This window comes from Zonotrichia leucophrys, chromosome Z (assembly GCF_028769735.1).
Source record: "Zonotrichia leucophrys gambelii isolate GWCS_2022_RI chromosome Z, RI_Zleu_2.0, whole genome shotgun sequence".
NCBI lineage: Eukaryota > Metazoa > Chordata > Aves > Passeriformes > Passerellidae > Zonotrichia > Zonotrichia leucophrys.
This window is the reverse complement of record NC_088200.1, coordinates 73232955-73243173: the sequence shown is the minus strand read 5'-3', so window position 1 is coordinate 73243173 and position 10219 is coordinate 73232955. Positions and strand designations below refer to the sequence as shown.

The 10219-nt window shown below is 44.8% G+C and overlaps 1 long non-coding RNA gene across 1 annotated transcript; it reads left to right on the top strand.

Moving 5' to 3' along the window:
* The first annotated feature begins 1031 nt into the window (after positions 1 to 1031).
* LOC135460010 (uncharacterized) lies at positions 1032 to 5059 on the top strand. The gene is made up of 3 exons (XR_010443136.1): positions 1032 to 1291; positions 2024 to 2197; positions 4142 to 5059. It is a non-coding gene; the product is annotated as an uncharacterized LOC135460010 (long non-coding RNA).
* Positions 5060 to 10219: the final 5160 nt, after the last annotated feature.

The window sequence follows — 10219 nt, the reverse complement described above, 5'->3', positions numbered from 1 at the left end:
TGCTGGTGAGTCACTGGTGAATGCCACTGGATGACACACTGGTGAGAAGCTCCAGCTTGTCCAGCTTGCTGAGTGCTTTGGACACCAATGAATTTTATGAGAGCTGATCATTCAAGGGCATAAAGGCCACTGCACCCCAAATTGTGTGGGCACAAAATGTTTTTTTAGCTCTCCGTGCCCAGTGCTCTTTGCACTTAGAAGAAAGGGTAAATTCACTGTGATTGTGGAAAAAAAAGTGTGTTTATCTATGTCAAGGAGACCACCATGCATTTAAGTTCCTGCTCTGATTTTGTCATCCACTCAGAGCAGGAGGGTGGGCACATCCTTGGCCCCTCTGGCAGAGCACAAAGCTGTGGTGGTGTGAACTGTGAATCCATGGACGAATTCAGGGATGAGCATCCATCTCCTGGAAACCACAGAAGGCAGCCTCTGTGAGTGCAAAACCAACAGTGTGCCGGTTTTCCAGCACAAGGGGTAGGTGTGGGAGGGAAGGGGATATTTGACACTGACCTCCAAACTCAGCCTAGCAACTGGTGCTGTCCCAATTTTCACACTTCTTGCCATCACCATTACTAAAGGCAGGCAAGTCTATGCGGACAGACCTCAGGCGACCATCAAGCCCATTTTCTGGGTCCAAGGCAGGCTCAGCTGTGTCCAGGTCATTCCCAGTGAATATTTCCTTATAACCTTCTCTTAAATACATCCCCTGACAGAGGCCCCACCTTCTCTCCCAGTGTCCCATTGCTGCAGGGATACCCAAGCTTCAACACCAGAGCTTGAGCTCATCACCCCTCCAGCTGTGCAGATTTCCATTCGTTTTCTACCTCTCCTCTTTAAGTATTTGAAATTCTCTGACATGGTCACCTTAAATCACTTCACTATCTTTCTCCCAGTCTGGCCCTTTCCAGATTTCTCACCATTCCCACTATGGACTGGAAATGATTTCCAAAATGGGACCCAGCTGTGATGAAGAGAAGGGAATTGCTCTGGGTGTGCTGTACATAAAAACCCTGTTTGCACACCTTACAACCTTCATTTCCTTGCTTTCCCCACAGCAGCAAACCACTGCCACCTTCCCCCTGGCTCTGCTGGACCCTGGTCAGCTGTGGCTCCCTGTTCCCTGGGCCTTTCTTGGAAAGCCATCTCCACAGTTTCCAGCATTCTGCCTGAATTTCAGCACTATTCAGGGAGCTGAAGGTTGTGAGGTGCTGCAGGGCTGCAGATGCCTGCCTGGTGTTGGGCAAATAAACAGCTCCATTGCTGCTTCAGCATTGTGGTAGTGTTCATGGGGGTACCAGAATGATTATTTTATATTTATATATAATATCTATATAGATAATATTATATAAATACTTATGTGAAAACATATAATATTTATACATTATATTAAATATATTGTACTTAATATAATATCTATTAAATATATATATTTAATATATATTACATATTGGTGTTGTGCTAAACACAGCCCCACAAAATAAGCAGTTCTATCTCTGCTTCAGCATTGTAGTGGTGTTCACAGGGGTCCCAGGATGATTATATATATATAAAATATATATAATAATTATATTAAATGTGATATAATAGTTAGCTATTAATATTGTATATATTTATACATTATATTATATTTATTATATTAAATTTAATATAATATGTATGATATATATTATATTAAAACAAATTGATATATTAAAACTATACTAAAAGAATAGAAGAAAGTATTTCATCAGAAGGCTTGAAAGGAATAGAAAATAAATGGAATGATAATAAAATCTTGTGACTGACCAGAGAGTCTGAGGCAGCTGGACTGTGATTGGCCATTAATTAGAAACAACCAATCACAGATGCACCTGTTGCATTCCACACCAGCAGATAATTTTTTGCATTTTGTTCCTGAGGCCTCTCAGCTTCTCAGGAGAAAAATCCTGGCAAAGGGATTTTTCAGAAAATATCATGGCTACACAGCATGCCATGCAAAGCAGGCAAAGGCCTGAAACTCTTTTATTTTACCTTTTAAAACCAGGTTAAAAATGGCCAGTGAGGAAGCTGAGAGCTGGCCTGTGCCATCAGGAGCAAACGGAGCTGGCCTGGTGGGAGCTCCTTGATCTCCAGCATGACTTCCACTCTGCCCTAACAACCCCAATTTATCCGGCAGCTGTGACCAGAGATCAGCTCACGGTCTCCAAGGAGCTTAGAGGTAAAACAAAACAACCCTGGTGTGCCTGAATCCTTTCTGCCTGAATTATGGCTTTTTTATGGGGTATTTTGTCAACAGGGGCCGGCCACAGCCCAGGGGTGCCCGGGGCCCAGAGGCCGATGGCCCCGGGGCTGTGCCGGCCGGGGGGCGGCAGCAGGAGCGGGGCAGGGCCCGTCCCTGGGCCGGCCCTGCTGAGGCCGCACCTCGAGGGCTGCGGCACCTCCGGGCCCTCACACGGGCAGTGGAGGGGCTGCGGCGTGGCCGGGGCAGGGAACGGAGCTGGGAAGGGAATGGAGCCCCAGGAGAGGCTGAGGGAGCCGGGAAGGGGCTCAGCCTGGAGCAAAGGAGGCTCGGGGGGCCCTTGTGGCTCTGCACAGCTCCTGCCAGGAGGGCACAGCCGGGGGGTGTCACCGTGACATTCTCTGAAAAATCCCCTCACCAGGATCTTTTCTCCTGAGAAGCTGGGAAGCTTCAGCTTCTTCATGTTTTGCTGCTCCGGAATGTGATTTGGAGAATTGTTTATCCAGCATGTGAATTGGTTTTAATTAGTGGCCATTCACAGCCAACTTTGTCAGACTCTCTTAGTCTGTCAAGGGTTTTTATTATTAATTCTTTTCTAGCTTTCTGATGTCTCCTTTTTCTTTAGTATAGTTTCATTATATAATTTTCTTTTAACATAATATAACATCATTATATAATAAATCAGCCTTCTGAGAACTTGGGAGTCAATTCTCATCCCTCACCTCGTCCTGGGGCCCTCACAACAGAACAAAGAGGGGTCGGGCTGTGCTCCAGGGAACAGGGACAGCAGCAGGGTTGGGAATGGCCTCAGGCTGGGCCATGGGGGGTTAATTTGGATATTTGGAAGAATTTTTTCACAGGAATGGTGAAAAGCATTGGAACCAGCTGTCCAGGGAGGTGGTGGAGTCACCATCCTTGGAAGGATGTAAAAGATGTGTAGATGTGCCTCCTGGGGATGTGGTTTAGTGCTGGGTGTCACGGTTTGACGCTGGCACAATATCAGTGCCTCTATGAAAATATATTTTTTCTGATGTCTGCTGTGAGATGTGACCAGGAATAGAGCAAAGCAGGCTCCAACTTAGGAATGAAGAAGAAAAACTTTATTAATTTACAACTATATATAGAAAGAAACACACACAGAACTCAGAATGAAAACTTTCTAAAAACTTTCCTCTCCCCCCTACTAAATTTCTTATACATCTACCTCTCAGATCACTAACTCTCAGTCTATCACTACTCTTTAGATAATCAATTTTCAGTTCATGAAGGAGAGAGGAGTCTTTCTTGTACCATAGGCTTCCCTTGGAAACACAGTTGAGACTTCTTGTGTTTCTGTGTCACATGTGGCACTGCTCGGAGATCATTTGCTGTGGTGACATCTCCTTTCTATGTCCAGTGCTCTCACCACTGCACTACTGCACTTAATGGTTGGACTCACTGATCTCAAAGGTCTTTTCCATCCTAAATGATTCTATGAGTGTCTGAAATTTGTCATGAATTCACATAACTCCTGATCCTAGTGACTTTTAGTCACTGAGTCCTTGATACCCCAGTCAAATATAAAGAAGTTAGTAAGACAGGGATTTCTCCCAGCACTGAAAGATGCAATTTGGAAGATTTGTGTTTCAGTACACTAACGTTATACACCTTGTTTCTCAGTCTGGGCAAGCCTTCAGCATTCCCACCACACCACCACAGAAATTCCACATTCTGAGAAGAAAAACCTCAGAAAGCTCCTCACCAACTTGCAAAACACACACTGCCCATCAAAGAGAGTGCTGCCCCTTCATGGTTCACCCAGCAGAACTTTAATATCTACAGCAGAAACAGCTGCTAAAGAGAGAATGTGAGATTTAGAAATTGAGGGTTGCTGGTGCATGCCTGTCCAGTGACTTGGTTTTGTTGTGTTTTTCTTAACCACAGGCATAAGAATATGCATCAGAAAGAAGAGAGCACAGAAGGGGGAGAAAGGAGAAGAAATCTCATTCTTTACTCCTCCTGGGGTACAAAAGGGGCTATTTTGATTCTGCAACCTACTGCAGTGTAGTGTTTTCTTCATCTGCATGCAGTTGCTCCTGTGTTTTTGCTGCACTCATAATTTGCCAAACTTTTTTTTTTTTGGATTTAAGTGAAGGGAAAGGTATGTTCCTATCCCATGCAGTCAGACACTGTGGAAAATGTGATAGCTTACAGCACAGACCTTCTGCCAGTGGGAAAATAAAAATGACAGCATAAACCCCACATTTTAGTCTTTGAAAAAAAAAATAAAATTACCCTTTACGCTCTTTCTGCCCTGTTTCATGCCGGGCCAAGACTCCTCTCTCAAACCCACTTCAAAGCTCCCACTTTGCTGAAGTGACCCATCTTTCCCTAATACAGAATTACCGTGGTGCAAGGGGACAGGATGCAAGTATCCTCTACCTGTGCTGGGCCAGAAGATTGCAGCACAAAGGTGTAAACAAACAAAACCCAGTGGCAGCACTTCTGTCACAGTAACATCTGAAAACCACAAGTCAGCTCAGGGCTCCACACTTGCAAGGTGAAAAATGAAATAAAAGTCCCTGGGTTTTAGAGAGGGTTTTTAGAGAAGGAAAGGTTGTCAGATCAAGTCTCAGCTCTGAGTAATTAAAAGACTCTCTAGCTAAGTAACTCGCCTCGTTTTACAGTGGAAAAAAATAAAATAAATTAAAAAAAACAAGGCAGAGGCAAGAGCTTATCTACTTCAGATAAGTGCAAGATACCGTTCCAGCAGATTGTTGGTAGACCATCCCACCCACACAGCAATTAAACAGGACACATTTTAATGAATGCTGTGTGCTTTGAAAAAGGTTTTTTGGTTATTTTTTTCCCCTCCAGAGCAGAATGACTTCTCTCATAACTCCTGCCTTATGAAAGTTTAGCTGTTCTGTCAATTGAACCCGTTTGCTCCCTTTGTCATGCACCCACCGGGTCACCCTGACACCAGAGCCCTTTGCTCCTGGGGACACGTAGCAGGATTGCTATGGCAGCTGAGTCCCTCTGGCAAATATCTACACCAGGATCCCAAAACAAATAATTCTCCACTGCTCTTTGCAGCGAGCCGAGAATACAACCCACTTAAAAGCAATGAAAACTCTTTCTCTGGAGTGCTGCACCTTTAATAATTCATTTCTAAATGATTTTTTTTTTTTTTGCTTTAGCAAAATCCCATCTGACCCAAGAAAATACCCACTTCACTTATTGTTTAGTAAGAAAGTCCCTGGGAGATCTGCTGGACAGAGCAGGGTGGTGAAAATACAAACTACACAGGCAAAGCAACTCAGATTTCTACTTTGTGGCAATGTCCTTGTCCTGAATAATTTCATTTCTAGATTCTCACTATTTGAAGGCAAGGTGGAGATCAGGTTTGGGCAAACACAGACCAAAGCCCACCACCTGTTTTGCTGACCCTAGAGCAAAATAAAAAAGACAGAGGATGAGTGAATACAGTTAAGAAGAGACAAGGCAGGTCTCCAAATGTCTCTCCAAATGTCACCCACCAAGGAAGGATCATCTTAATTACAAATAAAAAAATTTACTTCACTTTACAGTGAAGTAAATTTTTATCACTCTCCTGATCACTCCACTGTACAATTCAAGGAAAAAGCCAGTGGTTTTTGTCTTGGTTTGGGCAGTGTCAATGAGCAATTGAAGAATTAACCCTTGGGCACGCCTAAAATCAACAAAATGCCCAACACTTAAGGGATTTCTGTGTGGTAGAGGTAAACTCAGGCAATTCTCTTGATCTGGAATGATAATCTTTGCCTCTGTGCTCTAAAAAACTTGACAGGAAAGAAGTGGTGAAACGGTCACATCTCCTCTCCATGTGAATCATCAAGAAGGGGGAGGTTTGCCCTGTAGAAGATAAGCAAAAATCCTTGGAGGAACTTTGATACAGACTTGAAAACGAGAACTCTTCTGCTGCAAACAGAAAGAAATTACTTTGATCCACTAAAACTGGTAAAGTTCAGACCACTTCCACAACGAGGCACCAAAGACAGAGGACCAAAGGGTTGGCTGGCATAATTCTAGTCAGGACCCACTGGTCCTGCAGTCATAGACATCTTTTATGAAAAATCCTTTCCTTAGGATTTTTCCTCCTGAGAAGCTGAGAGGCCTCAGGAACCAAATGTAAACATTGATTATCTGCTGCTGTGGAATGCAACAGGTGCATCTGTGATTGGTCTCATGTGGTTGTTTCTAATTAATGGCCAATCACAGTCAGCTGGCTCAGACAGAGAGTCTGAGCTACAAGCCTTTGTTATCATTCCTTCTTTTTCTATTCTTAGCTAGCCTTCTGATGAAATCCTTTCTCCTATTCTTTTAGTATAGTTTCAATGTAATATATATCATAAAATAATAAATCAGCCTTCTGAAGCATGGAGTCAGATCTCTGTCTCTTCCCTCATCCTGGGACCCCTGTGAACACTGTCACAGTCCTGCAGCAGCTGCTGCTCATCATTTTGCTGCATGGGCTTGCTGACTGCTGTCCCCCCCTCTGGAGGTGCTGCACAGGTCTCCTATGAACCTTTGAGCTGCCACATCTGCCTGTGCAGGGACAATCTGCTGTCTCAGACCCTCACAGCTGCTTCCAGCACAGAGCTCCAGGAAGGACACCCATCCCAGCCATCCCTGCTTGCCAGGGCAAGGAGCCCTTTCCTGGCCAGAGGGGATGGGGAGACTCACCTGAGCTCCACAGGTTCCTCCTTCTGGAGGCTCAGAGTGAAACAGGGGGGGATTGAGCCCTTGCCAATGCATTTCCCAATCAGCCTCAGCTGGTGCTGTACAAGAATTTTGGTGCTCGCCCCAGGCTGACCTCCTCTCTCTGTGTGGTCTGTGTGACACACTGCCAGATGCAGCACTGCTGCAGTCCTCAGAGCAGCTCAGGGTTATTAAAAGGAAAAGAAAGAAAATAAAGGGGAAAAAAAAAAAGAAAAAGAAAAAAGAAAAAGAAAAAAGAAAAAGCAGCTCTCTCTTCTGAGAACGGGATGGTGCCCAACAGATACAATGGAAAGAAATTAAATGGTGCTAATTTGTTGATTGCTTGCACTGCCATGAACACGGCAGATTAAATAGCAAATTTATAAGCTGACTGCGCTCCAGCTGAAAAATCACAGTGCTTGGAAGAGAAAAGCCCCATAAGAGTGCTGCTGTGCTGCTTAACTGCTTTTTCAATTGCTATGGCCCACCTCCCTGCCTATTTCACAAGACATTTCTTTTCCTTTTCTGCTCCAGCTTAACAGGTGCCTGGTGCAGGAAAAGGAAATGAGGCAAACATGAAGGAGGACAGAGGCAAAAAAGGTGGGGTGGGAGCAGGGCAAAGGGACACAGAGACATCATTGGAACAATGCTCAGACTTGACATTTGCAGGGTTTAACGTGTGACAAAAGCTCATTCTCGGGAGCAAGGGGGGGACCTGTGGGCCTCAGAAGGAAGGCAATGTTGTTGCAGGAAGCAGAGAGGAAGAGGCCAGTGCTCTGACTCTTCTATTTGTTCATCAGGCTGGAGGAAATAAGATTTCCTTGTGTTGAAGGCAAACAGCAGATATTCCCTTTAGCATCAGGGAAAAAACAGCAGAGAGGACTTGTTCCTCTGGTGCATTTCTGGGCATCACTCTGGCTGCTCTGTGAGGGCTGCAAGATTAACAGGCAAAAGAGAAATCCTGGAAACCAGAGGTGTTGTACTAAAGAGGGCTCAGCATCACTTTAAAGCTTCCTTTTTATTAAAAAAAATGTGATTTTGGGCTCCCGACACCACAGGGAATGAAACCAAAATGTGGAAGTGTCCAAATACAACAGAGGGAATCTGTTGTGGGAACAGCCTCAAATATGGAGGGAAGCTTTTCAATGATTGTCCCCGTGGGAGAAGTGGTATGAGCACATCTCCTCCTTATCTGCATCAGCAATTCCAGTGATCAAGCGGGAGAGACAAGAGGAACTCAAAATTTCTGCCAGAAGTGAGGATTTGGCTTGCTTGGTTGTGGATGGGACAGGAGGACACCAAAATTAATGATTCTTTAGGACCAGTCAGTGTTAATTAGGTGCATGTGTAGGAAGGTGTTGATAATGGCATGAAGCAACTTTGAGTTACCCTGCCTAGAGCAGATTGTTAGAGCTGTGACTTTGCTTTTCCCCATCTTCACCCCAGGATAAATAAAAAAACAAAATTGAGCAGGCTCTTGCCTCTATTCTGGCCCTTGCTCATTTCCTCCTTCTGCTGAGCAGCCTGCAGCACTGGTGATCCCAAAACCACATTTGTGTCCCTTCTTCATCCTGTTGGCCTGCAGGAGTGCCAGGCTCTGGCTGACAGGCTGCTCTGCCTGAGTACTTGTGAAACAGAGAGGCTGTGCCAAGGAATAGGCAGTTCTCCTGAAAACTGAGCACACAGATCACTGCTTGGCCCTAAATAAGGGCATTAAACACATTACGATGTATGAGTGTTGGAACAGATCCAAGCCTTTGCATTCTGAAATCCTGAGGGGAATTGCTAATCTAATTTCAAGGGGGAAAGGAAAAGCAGGGGAAGAAGGTGTCCTTCTAAAATTATGACAATTCCCGTGCACCTTGAACATGTGAGGGGTGCTCTGCACAACTCATTTTGGGCCTTGGTTAGGAGTTGGTGGTAATTCTGGCTTTGGACTGGGACTAAAGCAGGACCAGGGGCTGTGCTCAGAGTCACCAGCACTGGGTTTTGCAGGCTGCTCTCAGAAGCAGCTGCCAGCAGGCAGGCTCTTTGATCTCCAAAGATTTTCCCCTACCTGGTATGCTGGCAGCTCTGCAAGACAACATTTTGCTAACCTCTGGGAAGACTTTCAGGAATTTCCACAGGAAACAAGCAGGAGGCCAGGCCCTGGAGCTGCTCTGCAGCAAAAAAATGACAGGGGGGAGTTTGGAGGATTCACATCTGGAATTCAGGGAGGGGCAGGGGTGAGGTGGCCTTGCCTGCATGGCTTTGGGCAAAGTGCTGCTCCTGAAAAGGTCTGAGTGCCAGAGCTGCCTCTTAGCAGATACTGGTGTGGCCCCTGGTCTCTGCTCGTGGCTCTGTGGTCACTCTGAATACAGAAAGGCTCCTTCCCAGTAAATCACATTGGGTTCATGGGAAGGAAAGACTCCTTGGGCTTCTAAACACCCCAGCTGAGCTGCAAGGAGAGTTATTGAGCAGTTCACTGCTGTCCACCCAGGCTGCAATCCCCCAAAAAAGGCAGATCTACAAGCACAAAAAGCTGAAGGTGTCATTGAGATACCATCAGGATGGCCTCACTGTAAAAAGTTTCATGGAACTCCACAAAGAGTCCTTTGTCCAAAATTGCTCCACCCAGCTGCTTCCTTTTCACAGCCAAAATAGACCTCAGGAGGAGGTGCAGGGTGAGGGGTGAGAGTTCTCTCAGAGCACAGGACATCTTATTAATAATTAATAATTACAATATTATAATATTAATATAATTATGATATAATAATATAGAATATATTAATATAACATATAAAATATAATATATAATATAGAAGATATAATAATAATTATAATTATAACTATAATATTAATTAATTAAATAATTAATAATCTTATTGCCAAAAATAAGCTCAGAACATCCAGCACATGGGAACATCTTGGACCTGGGGGTGTAAATGCATCCCAGGATGTTTTTTCCAGCCACCAGTGCCTACAAAGATGCAAATGGCTCAGAGAGGGCCCCTGCTTTACCTCTCCACTGGGAAAGTCCACCCAATTGTTAGCAGCAAAGGCAAATGGAAGCCTGATTTAAGTGGGAGGCGGGACAAAACAAGTGTAGTGGTTGTTTTCTGAGATGTTTTATCAGAAGGTTTTGAGCAAGCTGCAATGGCTGTAAGAACAGATGGGAGATATCACTCCTGAGCTGGAGGCTGCCATCTCCCTTCAAGCAGCAGTGTCCAGTGCTCTGCTCCCCCTCTGCAGCAGAGTTAGCAGAGAATGAAACTCCCACAAAATTTACAGCAGCTGAGTAAG